The sequence below is a fragment of the Pinus tabuliformis genome, chromosome J (genome assembly GCF_031772625.1).
Source record: "Pinus tabuliformis cultivar Carrire ecotype Pingquan chromosome J, CPIR1, whole genome shotgun sequence".
Lineage (NCBI taxonomy): Eukaryota > Viridiplantae > Streptophyta > Pinopsida > Pinales > Pinaceae > Pinus > Pinus tabuliformis.
The window spans coordinates 692,574,144-692,595,786 of NC_142295.1; positions in this window are offsets into that span (position 1 = coordinate 692,574,144).

Genomic DNA, 21,643 nt, shown 5'->3' on the forward strand with positions numbered 1-21,643 from the left:
ATTTTTATTATTAATTGAATCAACATTTAAATGTTTAAATTCATTCATGAAACTACAACATCTCCCCCATATTGGGCTATATATTACTTTTAGCCTTTTATTATCTTTTAATTGAGTTGACATGTAATGTATACAGACAAACATTTACACCACTACAACATTGCCCCCATACTAGTTTGTAAAGCACGTCAATGGGAAACGAGTGTAATAGGTAAATAATTTATTTCTTATACTATTAAAAATGACATATACAATGTTTATTGATCTTAAATTATTGACATATTTATAGTCCTAGTTGATGTAGTATATGATTTCTATAATAATAATAATAATAATATATTTTTAAGCCCATAACTAAGCCAGACGTCAAATTGGTGTATGAGATCCTCTTGATTTTGGGACAAGGAATTCATCTTTGCACAATGACTTGACTACTAAAGTCTATAGAGGTGTATGTACTCCACCCCCTTCTAGATTTGACCTTGTGACCTCTTATGAGGAAGCACATGTTCTTAACCATTATGCCCACTCAAGTTGTACTTTAAAGCATAATCATATAACCTTTAATTCCAAGTAATTATGAACTTGAGATCTATTCCCAAATTATCATCTAAACCTAGAGTAGTAATTACATTCACATAGGGGAGGCAGGAGCGAGAGGGTTAATCTATCACCTTGAGGAAGAAATAGAGACAAAATTCACTTAGGGACTAGGAAGAGCTACCAACAATCAAGCAAAGCTTCTTGCTTTATGGCAAGGTCTAGAAGTGGCACTAGCAAAGAAAATCTCTCACTTTGCAGTCTTTGGGACTCTGTGACTGTAATTCTAAAAATCATCAAAGCTTTAGAGAGAAATCTCTCTTTAATGATCCTTAGAATCTGAATGCAAGTTTAGAAAGTGATCTCTCTTCAATGATACTTAGAATCTAAATGCAAGTTCAGAAATTCAATAAGGTTGAGTTTTATCACATAAAAAGGCACCACAATGAAGTTACATACTCATTGGCTAATAAAGGTGTCACTGTTGATCAAGAAGTGTTAATATTGGATAATGATTATTCAACTATTGTACATCCTCCATGAACAAAAACAAAGTTACCAATCAAACGAGAACTCTAAAAAAAACCCTCAAAAAACATGAAAAAACACTTCGAAAATGAAAAGTATGTCTGTTGGAACGAATTTTTTTTTGGTAAATTTTTAACATTTTTTTAAAACAAAACTGAAAACCTTATTTTTGTGCAAAACGCTAGGAAAACGAAAAGTGTTGATTCTGGAACATTTTTTTTTAAATCCTAATTTTAAAAATATTGATTTTATTATTTCTTTTAAACCTTTTTTTTTTCATTGTAAAAAATCATTGCAAAGAAAAACAAAAAACACAAGTTTGAAGAACCTTCAAAAACAAAGGTCTTAGGACGAAAAAAAAGAAGAGGAATAAGAAAACTTGAAAATCGTTAAATGGTCAACATTTAAAAAATATTGTGCATACCTAGGGAATAAGAAAACCTAAAGGGGTTGATGGTGCATCAAAAATTTTCAAATTGACATGAAAATCACAAACATTTAAAAAATTTGTGCATACATAATACATAAGAAAATTTAAAGTCTCAAAATCAAAATCAGATGAATTTTGCAACCTCTTAAAAATTGAGAACTTGGTACAGTTCATGTTTGATTAATAACCGCGTTTAAAATTCATATATTGAAAAGGGATTTAAAATCTCGATCCATCAAGATTCGAAGATTAAAGAACCTCAAAATAAATCCTGTTACGGCATTAATTTTTGGCGTGAGGAATATCATATTGGAAGTCTGGAGATGGTCGTCGTCATCCTTTATGTATTTCATTCAATCCCTCACCATGTGTTATCGAAAAGGAATAACACATGCCACCTGCCAGGTGGAAGATGTGGTTGCTCATTCCATTATATTGTGCTATGGTCAAGCAAATTTGCACGTAGCAAGTCTTGAATGCTTCAAAATCGTTTGATCCCGCACATAACAGAAGGGATATAGCGATGGAAAATCATGTGAGGTAATTGCAGAAGCAAAAGGAAGGCATTGAATGCGAGAAGAGGGTGGGAAGTAGGCGCGGAACGAGAGAGATGAATTATAGATGGAGACTGGTGGTCCTGGAAATCTTGTTATATCAATATAATTCTGGTACTTTAAGTAGAATAGAGTGCTTAGTTTAGTCGGGAAGTGGGATACATTTGATGGACCGTCTAGAGGCGAGCATATCATCACCCACATCTTAGCAGAGTGATAAGGAAACCACAAAGGCTCGCTCCCATTTCACTATATGTGAGTAGCTCAAATCGTTGACGACCACTGTAGATCAATTACAGTTATTAGTGGATAGGATGGCCTTCAAAGTAGACAACATTAAACTCACAGTGGAATCAACTATCTTAGGCATCCTTAAGGATGGGTTTGGAGTAGCGAACAAGCTAGTTCAAGGAGCTCAAGAAGGACAACGCCGGGAGGAACTTCAGGACCAACCCATGTTGAGGACACTCTTCCTTATTCAAACACTGCTCGGCAAGGACGAGAAGAAGCTTTTCAAAATGAGCAAGCTGGCAGTCAACCTTTTTTAATGGTTCTTCATGAACTGCAAGTATATACCATATAATGAAGTCTTCTAGAGACTCTTTAAAATACATATTGTTAGGAGTGTAGTTAGAAACTGTCCAGGTAGAAGCAGGATTATTTTTGTGATAATCTAGAACAATGAAGATGTAGAATTTGCTTTGAATGTAAAAGTGTTGGTTTGTTTTCAAATAGAAGCAATATAAAATATCTATTTTCTTTAAATAATAATAATAATAGTAATTATATTTCTCGGCCGGGGTGTGAGCCAACAAATGGATCGAGTCGGGATCCGTGTCATGTGTAAGCTAAATGAAGTAAGGGTCGGAGAGCGGATTACCCACAACCCTCACATGCTTGGTATTGAAGGTAGGTTTGTAGTGTGCATGACATCACTTCATAATGATGGTACAAATAATAATGATGATACGTGCTAGTATGATTCATCCTTACAACTGTTAAGATTTTTCTGTTCCTCGTTCTCATATGTTAGGATCTTGGTTTCAACAGTTAGTGTTGAAACAATTCTCATTTTTTGTTCGTGGCCATTTGAGAGGAAGGCTCTATAGGTTGGTTATCCTGGTGTCACTAGTTTCTCCAATCTAATGTTTAAATCCACCGGGTATGTTATTTATCTTAACCCTCCTCATCGCCTGTTCCCTACAACCCATTCTACTGTTTCGCGGATTTTGTGGAGAAATGTTTATAATATGGTCTCTGTAACAAAATGGGATTTATATTGCGAGATATGGAAAGATCCTAATTGGTTTTACTCTATACTGTCTACTTTCCATATGCCTGTCTCTGTTCTCTTCAGTATCTTTCTATCCCGCATGGGCATGTACTACATTTCTCTGGCTTGGAATTTTGTGGAGGTTGCATGTTTGCTTATGTGTGTTGGATGCTTAATATATTTGATGTCTTTGATAGTTTGGAGAATTTAGAATATCTTATGTTTGGCTCCTCTTGTCTTAACTTTGTGTTTGTTCGGAAACAGGCTCGGGGAGCCAAGGCATGTTGATTTTGGGCTCTCACTTCCATGCTTAGAAATTGTTTGAAGGAGTCCTATAAATCCAATGCTATCTTGCATGATAAGGTTCATTATACTGGAAACAATTAGGTTGAGACAAAACTAGCAAAATTAGTGTGTGGATCTATAGGAAAAGAGCAACTGGATGCAATGTTGGTGGGAATAAATCTTATGGACTTTGTTGTCTCCTGGTTCCTGATCTTTTATTGAAATATCACGAAGTTGTACCAGATATTTGAGTAGCCATTTGACCCTAATGTGGTTGTCATCGTTGCATATATCCCTAGCCTCATCACCACCACTTTCGAGCCAGCCAATGGAGTTATGGCGGCCACCACCGTCGTGGCCAACTCTAGATTTCTCGTTGAACCGATCTTTGTCATTGGTGTTGTTGGATATTTGTTGGCTTATGGAAAAGGAAATGTTCTAGGAGAGTTTGATTTGATATCTCTAGGGACTCTGATACCGGATCTGTATTTTAAAGAGCGGTAGTTTTCTCTCAAGGGATGATATGAAGAAACTTGTCCAACTCAATATCTGGAAAATGTGAAAAAATATTATCTATTCAAAGTCCTTGCAAGACATATAAGGTTTCTACCCCAAATCTGGGGAATTTTCCAATCTTTTTGACACCATTCTCAGTGGGATCCTTGTGTATGTTGTTTAAAGCCTTAGATCTAGTCTCTTCATTCACTACCAACATTAAGGATTGACTTTGATTCTATTCTTGCAGTTTCCACCGTATACAAGATCTGAAATCCCTCAAAGAGTACGACATAACCAATGATGCCTCTCTTTATTTAGTCTCCAAATTGGGAGGTGGAGTCAAAGGAGGGGGTTTGTCTTCCTCATCCCAACCCAAGTCTTTTAAGGAAGCCCTTAAGCTAGGAAATTCACCTCTAAACCCCAAATATCTCTCAAGGCCAACATTTGTTGTGGATCAGGCATCAGACACTCCATCTCTTGAAGTAGAAAACGTTCTATCCAACTTCATGGCTGCAAATTATGAACAGTGAGAGATTATTTGTTGTTTTAATGGATTCTGGCCCTCGACATTCACTCTCCAAGAATGGGTCCATCAGAATTGGTCTCACGATATAGTGTTGCATTTTCTCTCAAAAGGATTCTTTGTGGTTCTCTTCATAAATTTATAACACTGACAAAAGGTTTTGGATCAAGGACCCTGGTTTTAGGATCATTTTGGGCTCTCACTTCAGCCATGGTTTCCTAATTTTAATCCTCTTTTCATGACAACTCTAGCAACTCGATTCTGGGTAAGGGTCCCGAAATTTCTTATCCATTTGACACAACCTGATATCTTGGCCGATGTGGGAGATTCAATATGATGCTTCATCAAAATAGAAATTGTTAGGATTGCGAAAGGAATGATAACTTTTGTTCACATATGTATCGAAGTGGACCTCAGTAAGGGATTGTCAGACAAAATCCTTCTCAAGTGGAGGGATAAATTTTATTTGCAACTATTGGATTATGAAAATACTACTTTCCATTGCAATACTTGTCAACAACTAGGTCATCTTCAAAATGCATGCCCCTTTTCGCAAGGAACCTTTTGCCCCCGGGCCTAGAAGAAAAAATGTCATAGGTTACAATATCCAAAGTGAGCAAAATGGTCCAAGAACACTTTAGATCAAAATCTAGAAAACTCACAGCAATAAAAGACATCTACTGGTAAATCATATCCTCCAGACACAACTTAACCTCATATGGAACCATCACATCCCTCAGCAGAGGAGACCCACCCTTCAAATGAAAATGAAAGAGAGAAATAATTGTGGCTTCGACCATGAGTGAGCAAAAATGTACCCACAAATCATATCACTCGGATAGCAACAAGGAAAAGAAAAATATAGCAAAACTTTCGGCAATGGATTTTCCTCAAAGAAATGATGTTATCATCCCATCTATAGTTGTTCCTGACAATTCCTCGGACTGAGATTGACATCCATGAGAGAAAAAATAAAAAAGGAAAAACCCATGATCAATCTTGGGATGTAGTAAATGTAGTATTGCATGCTGTGCTTATCAGTGATGAATGATTTGTTGTAATTTGATATTTTGAGGTAATACAATTTAACTTTTAAAAAAAATGGGGGAAATATTGGGTAAAACATATTATTATAATATGTTTTACTAAATATCCCCTCCACATAATATATTATTAGGGTGGGGGCATGGGAAAATATTAGGTAAAACATATTATGTTGATGATGATGATTATTAATGCCCACTATGACTGATATGGTATATCAGACCTTAAGAAGGTAAGAGATTAATTGTAATTCTTCATTGTTTTATTTCTATGCTCAAAAAACATTAAGAGAAACATTACAATATCACCATAGTTCTGTTGACTTAAAAGGTCAAGAAGGTGGGTAGTACAATACAATTTTGAAAATTAAATCAAATGTGAGTATACGATGGCAAATCTAAGAGTAAGTGTTTTACATCTTCAACCCCCTTAGTGTCGCAAAGGAGACAAACTCTTTTATCCCATGGTGTTTTTGGAATTAAGCAACACCTAGTTTGATTATGAAGCTCATTAGAATTTGTTCTTATTTTAGCAATGTTGATTTTCTTCTTAACATTAGTCAACACAGAGAGATAATTTTGATTTTCGAGATTGGGGTTGATCACCTCCTTATAATATCTTAGTTTCCTTTTTCCTTCAAACCCTTTATCACGCCATAATTTCTCTTTAAATTTTGAAGTAATAATATATTTGATATTATCCTTATTTTTCAAAATAATCTCCTCCCTTATCCCCCAATGGTCAAGCTAGGACTGGACATCCTTATGCCATCCCTGTTTGAGCCAAAGGTGAGGGTTTTGGCTAGAGTTAGAAGCACTTTTACCGAACCTTTTGACTTCCATGTTGTTTAATTTCTTCTTATACATAAGATACCTAGTCATAGCCATGGTTTCAATAGGGGAAATATTTGCTTCAATCAAGGAGATATGATAAGGGAGCATTTCCTTTAATCCTCTGAGATTGTAGGTTATAAACTACTTTTGGATCTCTTCTATCTTCCTCCATGACTCTCTTGATATGATACAACTCCAAACCTCACATCCATATAAAATAACAGGAGTGGCAAGAGTCTCAAAAAGGAATTTATTTTTATTCCATATCCAAAGATATGCTAACTTACAATTGTTTTCAATCCCATCGTAAGTTTTCCATCCTCCATTTATCCTTTTCACAATGCTATAATTCCATTTGAGTTTGTGATGGATATTTATTCCAAGATATTTTTATGAAGGAACTTCATCCAAGTAGTTGTCATATATGAAAGTATCATATGTGATCATTATGGAATTAATTATCATGACTTTAGTTTTGTCAGTATCAATAGTCATACCCATCTTAGAGTAGAAATATTCAAGGACTCTTAGTTGTTTTCCAAGATCATAATGACTCATCACTAATAAAACAATATCACCAACATAAAGGCGAATAGTTATGATTATACCAATGAGTGTGGGTCTCACACAACTTGCATCTTCCAAACACTATTCTAGCTTATTAATCTATATGCCAAAAAGGGTAGGGGATAATGGATACCCTTGTGTAACTCTGATACTTCATTTAATTTCTTTTGACGAACCTTCAGTGGTCCTACACTTGGAAATAGCATTCTCGTATAGTCTTGTCATAGTCACCCTCAACTCAAGAGGAACCATTATCTATTCTAGCCTCTTCCAATGATTTGTCCTAGGAACAATGTCAAAAGATTTTCTAAAGTCAAGAAAATGAGATAATATATTAGTTTTATTATTGGGGCATTCTTCTATAGTAATCCTTATAGTAACAAGGTGGTCCACAGTTGAATGATATCTCCTAATCCCAAATTGTCCTTTAGCTCTTTTCCCATGGGTTCTAGTCATAGGCTTATCTTCTTTCCAAAATAATTCCATACAACTTGGCTAAACTGTGGCTAATCACAATGGTCCTATAATTAGAGGGAATGGTTTTATCCCCACTTTCAAATATAGGCGCAATGAGGCTTTGATTCCAAGGCTTAGGAAAGCCTTGTTTCACTGCTAAATTGAAGAGTTTATGTAGGTGAGGTATGAGGATAGGCCCTCCCATTTTAAATTTTTTAGCTTGGTAGCCTTCAATATCCTCAGTGTCCCCATTAGTGAAATGCTTAAACCCAAACTCAATGTCTTCCAATGACAAGATATCATCCTCTATATTGGCATTCAAAAGGGTGTCCATGGAATTGGGGGATTCATAAAGTTTTTTAAGGTAGAAATTAAAATTCTTCATAGGAATTAGATTACTTTCTTTTGTTTTACAAATTATAATTTTCCTCCAAAACTTTCTAGGATCAGATTTAGATAGGTGCACCATTTGCTCTTGCTTTATATTTTTTATAGCATTGTTTCTTCCTTTTAATAAGAGCTTTTTACATATTTATCTGATCAAGCTTTAAAGATTTGTTAGGAGCATCCCTAGTCATTTTTCTAGCAATTTTACAATCCTTATCATACAAAGAGTTGGTAGTTCTATTATTCTTTTTATATGACACCTTAGTAGAGAACTTGTTAAGGGAAACGAAGAGAACTATAGTAAAATTATGATAAAGATTTTGATGTTATCCTTATAAGTAAAGAGGTGCAAATCCCTATTTAAATCCTTTAAGAAGAGATTGATTTTATTTTTGTCAAACAACAAGTGCCTTTGATTCTCACAATTCTCTCGCTTGTGGTTTTTGTGCACGACAAAGTTTATAGTTACAGTTAAAATTCTATGATCAGAGTTAGACTCATGGTCATTTAAGAGGTCAAAATTTACAATTTAATTGGAAATAGGGATATCAAATATCACATAATCCACGACACTACTACCAAGCCCATGAATTTTTTCATCTAGTTGAAATTTAGTCGCTTGAATACACCCTGGCATATTAATAAGGTATTGAGAATTACAGAGCTTGACTAACTCGATACCAAATAAATTCTTGATCAAGTCTTCAAGGTTTTTTTGTACTTAATAGCTAAAACAAGGTCCTCATCTAAAATAATAAAACATATTATTATAATATGTTTTTTGTTGGCTAACGTCCACGCGGATTTGAATAGGTGGCCTTTTCACAAGGAGTGCCTTAACAATGCACGTTTTCACCATCAATCCAAAACCCCATGGGCTATAATATGTTTTTATTATTATCATAATATGTTTTACACAGTATTTTGCCTCCCCTTCACCCGTATTATTCTATTCAAATTAAGGGTGGGGGTGCAGGGAAATATTGCATAAAACATATTATCATGAGAGTGGAGGTGGGGGGGAATACTAGATTAAACATATTATTATGAGGGTGGAGGTGGGGGGAAATGTTGAATAAAACATATTGTGTAAACAATAAAGCATATTATTATGATATGTTTTACCCAATACTTCCCCTCAACCCCACCCGTAATTTGCATAGTGCTGTGAAGGTGGGGGTGTGCGGCAAAATATTGAGTAAAACATATTATAATTGAGGTGGGGGAATATTAGGTAAAACTTAATATAATAATATATTTTATTTGAATGAAGTTCCAAACCTTTTTTTTAACATGGTTTGTTTTCTCTTCTTCTACAATGGCCTGTGATTTTGAAAAAACTCACTTAATGCATGTTGACAATAAGTGGTTTCTTTTGTAACCTTTTGGCATGTAATTTGTTGATCTAAAACCCTTGAATAATAAGTTGTTGGATAACCAATAACCCTTTTGACTTGGTCATGTCATAGGAATTAGTAAGTATTTTTCATGGCAACAACTAAAGTGGCATTTGACACGTTAGTGGCTATGAATGTTGTTGATATTGATTTCAATCTTTCATTGAAATCACATGCCTTTCACATGAATTAATTTTTAAGTAGTTAGTGAATCGTTTCATCTCTAAGACAAGACCTTCAAGCTTGTCAATTTGAGTAGAAGCAAAGGGTTTGTGATTCTAATAGTATGTAAATTCTAAACTTCAACTTCCTCTAAGATCTCACTTAACTTATAATACTTTTCTTGTGTGTCATTGCCTAACTCTGTTCCTTTAGGAATGTGACATGTTTCATGTCTTTATCTTTCTCAACTTAATAAGTTAACTACACTTACCAAGGTTTTACCTAAATTATGTAGAGAATGAAACACCATATGCTTGTTTTGTGATACATTGATTTTGACCCCTAAAGTATAATGTGCTAAATCATGCATTATTTGAATTATGGTGTTTATGTCAAGCAATGTGGGCTATATTAAATGGGTTAGTGTGTAAATAATGTAGATGCTTATAAATATTTCTAGTACCAAGCTCAAGGCCAAGGCCCGACAAGTGAATTCATGAACCCCATTATGGATTAGGATTATGGTGTGGGTGTCATGCTTCCATGGTGTGCTTATATTACATGAAAGCATCAATAAAAGGGAGTTACATAATATTGTAATATCCACAAAACAGGTTGCTTGAAAAGCAATAAAGGGGCCATGATACCACAATAGGAAATAGGGAAGGGGGTCCATGGGTGATACGCCTTGAAATTTATCCTTTGAAGGAAAACATTTCCTTACCATGCCTCACAAGTGCTACCCATCAATCTTTGACTTAGGTGGCCCTTTCGTTGTTTTCCCATGCTTCTTTAGAAGAAAACACTTGTCTTAAGCAAATTCTTGGGGGAGCTGGGGGAACTATTATTAACCCCATTCATGGGTTGCTTTAACATTATTCCATTCCATGGAGCATTCTTCTCTGGATCAAATGTTCTTCTCATTGTCTATGGAGGAACTTGTGTGAAACCATGGTTGTTATACCTACAAATGAGGAGGAACCCCATGGAATTATGACTAGGAATAGTTTGTGGGAGTTGGTGATTTGTTGCCAATAAATAAGGGGAAATGGGATTATTGAGGGGAAAAAACATGCCTATAATTTTGCAACAACTAAAACAAACACTATTAAAACTTGCAACCTTGTTCGTGTTGCTTATGGATAGTTTGAGCCAAGTGCCCACTTCCAAGTCATTTGAAGAAGAAAAAAGAGCAATCTTGAACTTGTTATGCCTACACTAAAAGAGAAGACCTCTCAAGGAATATGAAGCAAATATAAGGAAGACCTTTCTTGTGTTGTGAAGCAAAAGAGAGCATCATGGTGGTTGATGGTTGGACGAGGTCTTGGAATGATTCATAGTGAGAAAATTGGCTATAGCATGAGAGTAATGGGTTGGGTTGAGTGAGATTAGAACCATGTAGGAGCTTCTTTCACTTTGGTGCTATAATAGTCTAACTTGGGGGTGGAATCCATAGTTGATTCCAACGGTTGGGTAGTGAATTACTCCTCGACAAATTATTCCTCAATAATCATTTATTGGATTTGCCTTCATTTGTGCTTGTTGATATGTGGAATGCTTGGTATTTGCAATATATAAATGAATGAATTCAAAATTTTCATGGCTAATTATATTATTGTTTTCCATTTGCATATGAATTCGATTAATATTATTGTTAGAGTTTGATTTGGCTTAACAAATGGATAGTAGAAGTTCAAATTTCTTATGGATTGCCCCAATGGCCAAGGGTGGCATTTAAATATCTGACAAGTTTAATATCAAATATAAACAACTTTCAAACTAAGATTTATATCATTTAATTGATGTCATTTTAAAAATCACAGAAAAATAACAAAGGGTTACTCATATCAACAAAATATGAACCGGGGGTGGCAAGGCGAGGGGTGTGTGATCTTTAGCCCCAAAGGGCAAGATGAATTATCATACTCCTAGAGCCTAGGCCCAACCTCAAACAATCAAGTGAAATTGTAGACCACGTTACAAGGTATTAGGTTATCTAAGAACCTCCTAGTGCACAGGGTAATTATAATAGGGGATTCAAAAAATAGATTAGACACCTAAATCTATGCACAAGAGAATCAAACACAATCTAAGCATGGTATCGGAGTTCAAATCCTTTAATTTCCTTTGCAAGTTGAATAAAATAATGGATGCACTAGAAAATCAAGTCATTAGATACCCCCCCCCCCCCCCCCCCCCCAAAATTTTGTGGATGAGCGATTCCACTCAAACTCACCCGATTCTATGAAATAAGGAAGCAAGGGATGTGGAGTTCATTTGGAGTGAAATATGTCAAGGTTTGTAGCAAATCTGAAGAGGGTCATATCACATAGAACAATCATCCCTTACTTATTAGGTATTAAATTCCCAACAATGTCGCCTCACATCACCTATGTGGAATGCATGGGAAAGTACATTCTAAATCTCAATGTTGGGTGAGAGTTAACTCAAGTCGAGTACTATGGAGTCATGATCTCTACTTACAATGAAGACCTCACCTTGAAATCACAAGATTATTTCAGCCATCACAGTGTATTTGTGCAAGCATGTTGTCATTTTTGCACTAGTGCCCTAGGTATGGTCATAGGATCCCCTTCCAAATGTGTACCCTGCATATCTTTTCATGGTGTTCCTTTGTGTTGTCAATTGCGCAAAAAAGATAATTCCCCATTCAATAATCAACAATCTAGTCAAAATTTGTAAAGAAGAATGGATAAGGGATAACATATCCATTTAAAAAAAAAGCGCCAAGCTCATGAAGGAAGCAAGAAGAGTACATAATGATACAGAATACAAAGGTAATCAAGCTTAGAGAGCAATACATGGCCCAATTGAGCTCACATCCAACATGGGGATTATTATTGAGCACAGAATGTTGATTTAGAGGCATGCCTATTAAGTTTTCAACTTGAAAAGATAATTACATGAATTTTGGCTAAATGAATTTCATCTTTCCTCATTTGTAATGCCCACAACATCCTCGTCCAACTCAGTTTGATCCCCTCCCATGGCACCCTTTGATATGAATGTCCCAACTCCCTTGGAAAATCTTGACACAAAGGAGGTCTTATTTGGTAGCAATATAACACAATGAATTAATATGAAATCAAAATGATGGAGATGTTATCTACACAGAATTTACATTCAAACCTTCTTGCAATTTTAAATTTTTGTCCTAGTTAGGAGAACATGTTAAAAGTAGGGCATTTGTAAGAAGGTTATGGGTTTGTATACACTATTATGCATTCATGGTATGTGCTAAAACAAATTGCTAATATAATCTACTAGTTATTATTATTAAAAGTAATAACAATAATCATAACTTAGGGAAAATGTTGCCAATGGAGCACTCACCACCCAACCATATGCATCACAACTCAAATACTAGTGCTGATTTTCGGATATGATATGGCAAGGAATATGGAAAAACCTTATGAAGAATAACCTGGTAACTAGTATTAATGACCTGCTAACTTAACTTATGAGAGCCAGAATAACTATCTCAATAACTAGGCAAATCTGCAAAATTTAGTTAAGTAACCTATTTAACCTACTTGCCAATAGTAACCCTTTTCCAAACCTATTCATAAAAAGATCCATATCATTATCCATAATAACCACTTCACTAAGCTAAAGAATCACTATTAAACAAAAGTAAATTAACCCCTACCATAATATATCATCATTGTTCCCTTGTAAGAGAAAAGAAACTCAATAAATGAGCATGGTATGAGGTTCTTCAATCCTAGCAACAAGTCATTCTTAATTCTCTTTAGGCAACATGATCTCTCTCTAAGAGACCAAATAAGCATTAGTGGAGAAAATGAGAACCAAAAGAACCCTCGAGATCATGTATTTATGCATGGGAAGTGGTATGTTGACATTCAAATTTGCATGGAGGTTATGTTAACATTAATATATTGTCTAATCTCAATTAGACAAGTAGGAGCCACATGTTGTATTATAACCCCCCTCTAACACTAATGGAAACCATTCCCTTGTTTTTTATTAGCCTAATGATTGGGGATTGCATCATGTGGGCATCATGTCAAAGTGAGATTGATCTCATTCAATAATGGAGACTTGACCTTGAGCTTCTCGTAGGAATTTTACATGGTCAACAATTTAATATGTATGAAATGTAAATTGCCAATTCCCTCCTAGCTTAAGTAATAAGTAATAGAGAGAAGTTATCCTCCCCCACTCAAGTTCAAATCCTACTTTGTGACATGTTCACTCTTAATGAGTTAATCATCGATTAGAGCTCTTCACAAGCTATTGTTGATTAGGGTTGGCAAGGTGCTAGCAAAATCAATCTCAAATGTGTATTTTACCAAAATGGGCACCCAAGAAGAATATTTGTACATTACTTACACACATGGTCACATTCTAAATAAAGATACCGAAACTAGGTATTACATTCTCCTACCCTTTAAAACACAAAATGAAACTCTTTATCCATATTATCAATGGAATAGACAATGAGAACAATCCCTACTACATTTTTGTTACACATCTATACAATCACTCTTTATTATAAAGAGATACAAACTCCTCTTGCTCCATTAGTATCTCATAAGAGAAATGAAATAAATCACAAGGGAAAGGAAATAAGGCATTTCTCCAAAAGGTAAAGGAAATAAGGACTTGCTTTCTGAAAATTCGGAATCCCCGAATCGCTATTGCAACAATTGATTATATTTCTCCTACTGAATCAAGTTATTTACAATTGCAACCTTCACAACTTAAATAATATACAAAAACACGAACTGAGCAAGAAAGAAATAGCACACACAAGTGACATCGTTGTTTTTGGACAAATGTTCCCAAAAAAACCTAATGTGGGAAAACCAGTGCAGCAACCAAGGGTTTGTATTATTACGCATTAATTTGTGAGTACAATTTTTCGAATGCCCAAACTGTCAATCCTATACAGAGATCTAACTGGGCAAAAAGATAGTGAGATGATCTCACCCTGTCAATAGGAAATTTGGCACTGATCTACGTTGTAATGCGTCACACCCATGCAATTACTACATCATTGTCGCTGGGACTGCATTGCACCTCCCCTCGATCCTCTTCTCACTGGAAACTTCAACCCTCTGGCCTCCCAGTCTCACACCCCTCCGGACTACTCTGTGCCTTGCACTTTTCAAATAAGGAAAACTTCCTATGAGAAATTATCCCTACCCCTCACTGCAAAACATCTCCTCGATCACCTTCTCCGACAACTACATTACTGCTCTCTTGAGAAAATTGATCTTTGATTTCTCACCCAATGTGTTTTCCAAATGCCCATCAAGCCTCTTCTTATAATCCTCTCATTGATCAATCAACGACCCAAATTAGATTCTAATAAATGGCTCATATCATTTTGACTTGATCATCATTTTCTTCCAGAAGTTTCACCCTCAGTTTATTTATTACCCTTTAATTATTTTAATTTCCCAAGTTTAGACTTAAACATCCATTAAAAATAATTAATTATTTTAATAACGCCGTCTTCGGATGGAAATTCCCAAAACAATTTCTGGGTATTCTAGAATACGTGTCCTAGCCTCTTTGCAAATTTTGAGGCTTAAAGCACATCCGATGCTACCAAAAATCAACATGCTCCTCATTACCAAATGAGTGACATTTTAGTTTAACTAGACTTCCAAAAAATAACCCATTCACAATCTCAAGCTAACAATTTAATTTTAACATCACAACCAAATTAAATAGGAAATTGGTGAATAAAACTCTTTTGTGATACTTCCTCCACACATTGATTTGAGCTAATATATGTCTATATTATATTTTTTATTTACTTGTTTGTGAATATATTTGCATTTATATACATGTCTCATGCTGCTTTTCATCCTTCCCGAACACCATTCCACAACAATTCCCCCTTTCCTCCGTAAAGCTAGGGGCCAAAAGGAAGAAGGGAAGAAAACAACATGAAAAAAAGAGATATCAAACATGGCTACCGGCTCACAAGGGGAGGCTCAAACAGAGAACAAGCTTCCCAAACCCGATGCCTTCACAAAAAGGGGGGAACTATAGGAGACGATGATCGAGAAGGACTAGGGTGGCCACCTCGGGAACACGCACTGCTTTTTGTCCTTCCTGAACACCAATCCACAACAATCCCCCGTTTTATCTGTAATGATAGGGGGCAAAAGGAAGAAAACAAAATGAAACAAAGAGATATCAAACATGGCTATTGACTCACAAGGAGAGGCTCAAACAGAGAACAAGCTTCCCAAACCCCGTTCCCTTCACAAAAAGTGGGGAATTGCAGGGGACAATGATCGAGAAGGACTAGGGTGGCCACCCCAGGAACTCACACTGCTTTTCGTCCTTCCTGAACACCAATCCACATCAAAGGGGGCAAAAGCAAGAAGGGAAGAAAACAACATGAAACAAAGAGATATCAAACATGGCTACCGGCTCACAAGGGGAGGCTCAGACCGAGAACAATCTTCCCAAACCCTGTGCCTTCACAAAAAGGGGATAATTGCAAGGGACGATGATCAAGAAGGACTAGGGTGGCCACCCCGGGAACTCGCATTGCTTTTTGTCCTTCCCGAACACCAATCTACAACAATCCCACCTTTTCTCTATAAAGCTAGGGGGCAAAAGGAAGAAGGAAAAAAAACAACACCAAAGAAACAAAAATCCCAAGAAAAGAGAGGCTCACCAACACGCCGAGGAGATGTTGCCTAACCAAAAAGAAAGAAAACAAGGCACTCAATTAAAGCATCCCACATCTTCACATCCTTCCACATACATTATGGCACAACACCCTTTCTAGCTTACAACATAACAAACAATAATCAAACAACCAAGCAAATAAATCACAACCTAAACTTGACCACTAGAAAAGACGAGGGCCGCAATGAGACCAATGTCTATAGCACATCACTGAGAGGTAAACAATCCCCCAACCTAGCACAAGGCTTCAAACGACAAATACACTACTAGAAAACCCACCTCGCTATTGCACCCCTATGTACAAAACATCCAACAACCTTTCCAGCGAGAAAGACAAGGAGGGTCAAGAAGAATCAAACTCCAAAGAGGAGTTGTCACGCGCTGACACTCAATGTTGGATAAAGCCACGAGCCACAAATACATCGATGGTGCAACGCCACTAAAGAGAGGGATGTCCGTAAAGCGCACACCACGAAACTGTCACAACAAACAATGCAACCAAGAAATGACCAAGTCGCACAAAAAACCCACAACCCGAAGGGAGAAACAAAGACATAACCCACTACTTCTTTCCTTAGAAGGGGAGTGGCTTGCGAGAGAACGAGGAATTCCCTCGACGCCAAAGGCACGAGATAAGAACGCCACCTCATGCCCATTGACGGGGAAACTTGCGATCTCGATGGAGCTCAAACCGAGGCAGGGGTTTTTCTTTACATGTACACCCAATCCTTCCGTGAAGGCAGAGCGAGGAACAGTCGAGAGGACTAGGGTGGCCAACCCAACGGATTGCACTTCTCTTCATCCATCCCATATTGACACCACCTCAACAATTTCCCCTCACGAAAGGACCGAGGTACCAAGCGCGTGCAACCACTCCCTTGACCCAACCACCAACAAAAAAGCTCACCCAAGCAACACATAAACCATCGTCACCTTTTCGAGAGAACCAACTATGGAGGCTTGCACCCTTGGCCCATGCCTTCCAACGAATAAAAGACCGAGCACTGCTGTTATGAATGAGTCTAAATTTATCCATCATATTGCCCAAGCACTTCAACTGCAGCAGCCATGCCTAGCCGAACAAATCGTCGAAGAGGGCTCCAAAGAAACAAGCTTCTAAACCCCCTACAAAAACACATTGGGGCAAAGAAAAACAAAGGATGGGTGGGACAAGCAAAAGCATGGCTTGCAAGCACACATGAAAAAACAAGCGTCACCTCAAGACAAGCAACCAACAATGTTCCCACCAAACATCAAACCCACTCCCCTAAAGACGCACCCAACCCAAACCAAACCAAAAAAAAACAAACCCACCCAACCCAAACCAAAAAAAAACAAACCCCTGCTATCAATGATCTTACTTCAGGTTCACCTACGATAACCTTGTTACGACTTCTCTTTCCTCTAAATGATAAGGTTCAATGAACTTCTCACGACGTCGACATCAACGAACCACCATCGTTGACTCAATTCAAACACTTCACCGGATCATTCAATCGATAGGAGCAACGGGCGATGTGTACAAAGGGCAAGGACGTAGTCAGCACGAGTTGATGACACACGCTTACTAGGAATTCCTCGTTGAAGTCCAATAATTGCAATGGTCTATCCCCATCATGATGCAATTTGAGAACATTTCCCGATCCTCCAATAATTGCAATGGTCTATCCCCATCACAATGCAATTTGAGAAGATTTGCCAATCCTCTCTAACCATGAAAAAAAGTCATTGGATGCATCAGTGTAGCACGCATAAGACCACCCCTTTACAAAATGATTAGAGCTTTGTAATATTCAAAATTTGTTTCCTTGTGTGACAATTAAGTGGTTGTGAGACGACTAAGTGGTTGTGGGACACGTTGTCGTAGCGGAAGTGGAAACAGGAGGATGCTTCTAATATAAGGGTAACATACATATTCATATTCTGGATTCTCATTTCCCTACCGAATGATGGTAGTTTTCCCCGTCGCCAGGGTGATACCGAAAAAAGGATAGACAAAAGAACAAGTCGTTCGTTCCCTTGCACTAGGAAGCGCAAGCCCCTCCGGGACCTTCTCATTCAAATGAAATCAGATGACTGACTTGCTCTATTATATATGTCATTACGCTTCAAAACCTCCGCCCTCCTAAAATGGCAAGAATGGGAGGGGAATCTTGAAAAACCTCCGCCAAGCAAATGAAATCAGATGACTGACTTGCTCTATTATATATGTCATTACGCTTCAAAACCTCCGCCCTCCTAAAATGGCAAGAATGGGAGGGGAATCTTGAAAAACCTCCGCCAAGCAAATGAAATCAGATCACTGACTTGCTCTATTATATATGTCATTACGCTTCAAAACCTCCGCCCTCCTAAAATGGCAAGAATGGGAGGGGGGTCTTGAAAAACCTCCGCCAAGCTAAAATGGCCCCAAATTAGTTGGATGCGTAAGCATGCTCGACTGATAAGGCCGCCATCGAGAGGATGCGCAAGCAGGCTCGACTGATAAGGCCGCCATCACCTTTAGGTGCTCGACCATAGGACCTTTAGGTACTCGACCATAAGGTCCGTCAGGGGCTCGACTGTTAAGGAGAGGCCCGGTAGGGGCTCGACTGTTAAGGACCTTTAGGTACTCGACCATAGGGAGAGGAGAGGGATTTATCGCTCGACCATTAAGGGGAGAGGGCCGCCATCGAGAGGATGCGTAAGCAGGCTCGACTGATAAGGAGAGGACCTTTATTACTCTATTTTATTCACTTTGGTTCGGGAACGAAGAACTCACTATCTACAGTTAGATGGGTGCGCATGGATCGGTCAAGGTTGTCAGCGCTGCTGTTTATGTTCATCATTGCATTCGGCAAACTACGTAAGATGGGTCAATAGTAGCTGGTAGGGCTATTGCTCTCGTAGTGAGATGCTTCAAGAGTACGTGTCCGCTCTCCCTATATCGTTTAAGCCAAGACTAGAAAAATACTCAAGACTCGCTGGGCGGTGCCGCCATTATTTATGTCATTTAGCCTTTATTGATCTATCAAAGTAAAGCAGCCGGTATCGGGTTCACCTATGATTTACGAGATTCGGGTTCATTCAACCTTTTTTCTATTTCCAAAGCCCGCTCCCGTCTTCGTGCCCTTACAGTCTCCTCGTAACTAGGTATTGTTTAGTTGATGTCTTAGTGGCATCTGCACCCACGTCCGGACCAGTCTGACTATTAGTCCCTCTACGTACATGTATTCCATTATATATGTCTCTGTTAAGTCTCCCTATTCTCTGCGGTGCTTTCTTAAAGCCAAAGGAACCAAGCATTGGAACTATTTACCCACCCACCCCAATCCCCCGGCGGAGCCAGCTCTGTTTCTATGCCTACTCTGGGATTGCTTACTCTCGTTCTACAACTACTGTATTGGCCGTATAATACTGTAGATACAATGACTCTGGGTATGCAAATAGTGTTATCCGTATGTGGTAGGATGCGTAGGGTAAGGATAAGTTATAACTTCGCTAACGTGTTTTGTTGTTCTGTACGGGTTGTGACCCGTCTATGTCCCACCCACGTAGTATTAGTATTTGTTTGGGGCATGTATTGGTCGTATTATGTAGGACACTATCATTCTATCTCTTGGTTGTATTATGTATGATACCGGTATGCTTGCTATTGGTGGTATCCGCCAAGGCTATTGTTTGAATTGTTCATGTTCTGTCAACGTGCAACGCATGGACCATTCTTTCTCTTGCCTGTCTCTGGCTGTCCCCCGTATGTTCCACTGTCGTTCCCTCTCGAAAGGGAGAACCTTGCCTATTGTAATGTCCCCTGTAGCATCTCTATATATATAGAGATGCCCATATCTATTTTGTCTTTGCGTGTTGCTTTCGACAGGATGGCCCTTGCTTGCTTCCTTCGTTGGCTTGCTCGCTTCCTTCGTTGATTGGTTGGAGGCCAACATCTTTCGAGCCTTTCACCACTGGCTTTGTCCTCCCCGATTGGTCCTGACCTTCTATAGCTGTGTTTGCTATCGCTCGTAATTCATCTTTGACGAACCCGAGTTGGGACGACTACTTGTGGCGAGCTCCAGGGGCCATATGCCTAATTTTGATACGGTTCCCTAGCACTTCTTATCAGTGTTTTGGTTCCCTAGCACTTCTTTCCATTGGTAACGTGCTGCTAATAGCAGATCTGGGTTCGGGGGTGGATATCCAGGATGAGGGGATCAATTCGCCTTATGCATTTCTATTTGTCTTCTGTTTTCGCTCATTACAGTGGTCCACCCTCCCTAATAGATGCTTACGAGATACGATTAGCTGCTAGTTGTGGATGATCATCATTGGTCTCCTGTTGTACGTGTCCCAAATAGTTCTAGGCATGCTCCAGACGGTTCCATACATGCTCCGAATGCTCCTTGGCCTTATGGTTATGAAAGGGTGACGGCTCCTGCTCTCTAGGCTTTATCTGTACGGGGTGTGATGATGCCATTGGCTGGGATGGATTGATTCATGGACGGATGGACAGATAAGCGGGTTGGTCATACGGATTGGTACCTTTGCTCTCCTATGCTCTATCCACGTTGGTTGTTTTCCCCATGCATTGCCTTTCCTCCGCTCTGTTTAGGTGTTATCCAGGCTCTTATGTTGTACTCTATATGCCGTGTACTCTATTATAAGAGATAGAATCAAATCAAAGCGTAATTACGTATATAATATCTAGAGATCCTCTCCCTCTCATCCTCCTCTGTCGGATGAGCGTTAACACCCTCACCTCATGCTTTTCTTTCAGTGGCACCCAAAATTTGGAATAAGTAAGTTGCGATGTGTTCGAACAACAATGGCAACGAAATCGAGCTACAGCAGCGAAGGATTCATACATTGAAATGACTATTTATTTCATTATCGATCGTACCCTAATAGAAGAATATCGTATACAAAGAGATATCTCATTATATATGTCATTACGCTAAGGTAAGGATTCGTTAGAAAGAAAGTATAGATAAAGCAACTCTTTGGCAAGCGAGTTCTTCTACGGATAGTGGTAGGGCCTATGGTTCGTAACTGAAGCCAACAACACCTGACTCGGGTATAACTTATGATTCCGGATCATCTAAAGCCACTGGAGCGACTTGAACTGCTGATGCTGCTGGTGCGGTCGATTTCGCATCTATATGATCTCGGTCTGTCAACATATTGTCCAACATGTGAATGTTTTGGCCTCTGAGTGTTTCTCATGCTAGCTACGGTCACTCGACCTACGGCCACCTTCGCATCTCCGTCGGAAGTTTATCGATCAACATTCAAAAAAACTGGCTATTTCTCCCGGTCGGCTATCATCGTACATGAGAGAGGCTGAACGTGCGATCCCTTGGGCGTGGTCGCTGAATCCGTTTTGGATTTTGGATTCCCGATTCATGTGTTGTTAGCGCGAGGGATTACCGTGGCGTTGGATTCTTGGTTGAAAAGAGATAATTGTTTGGCCCAGCTCACAAATTACCATTCACGT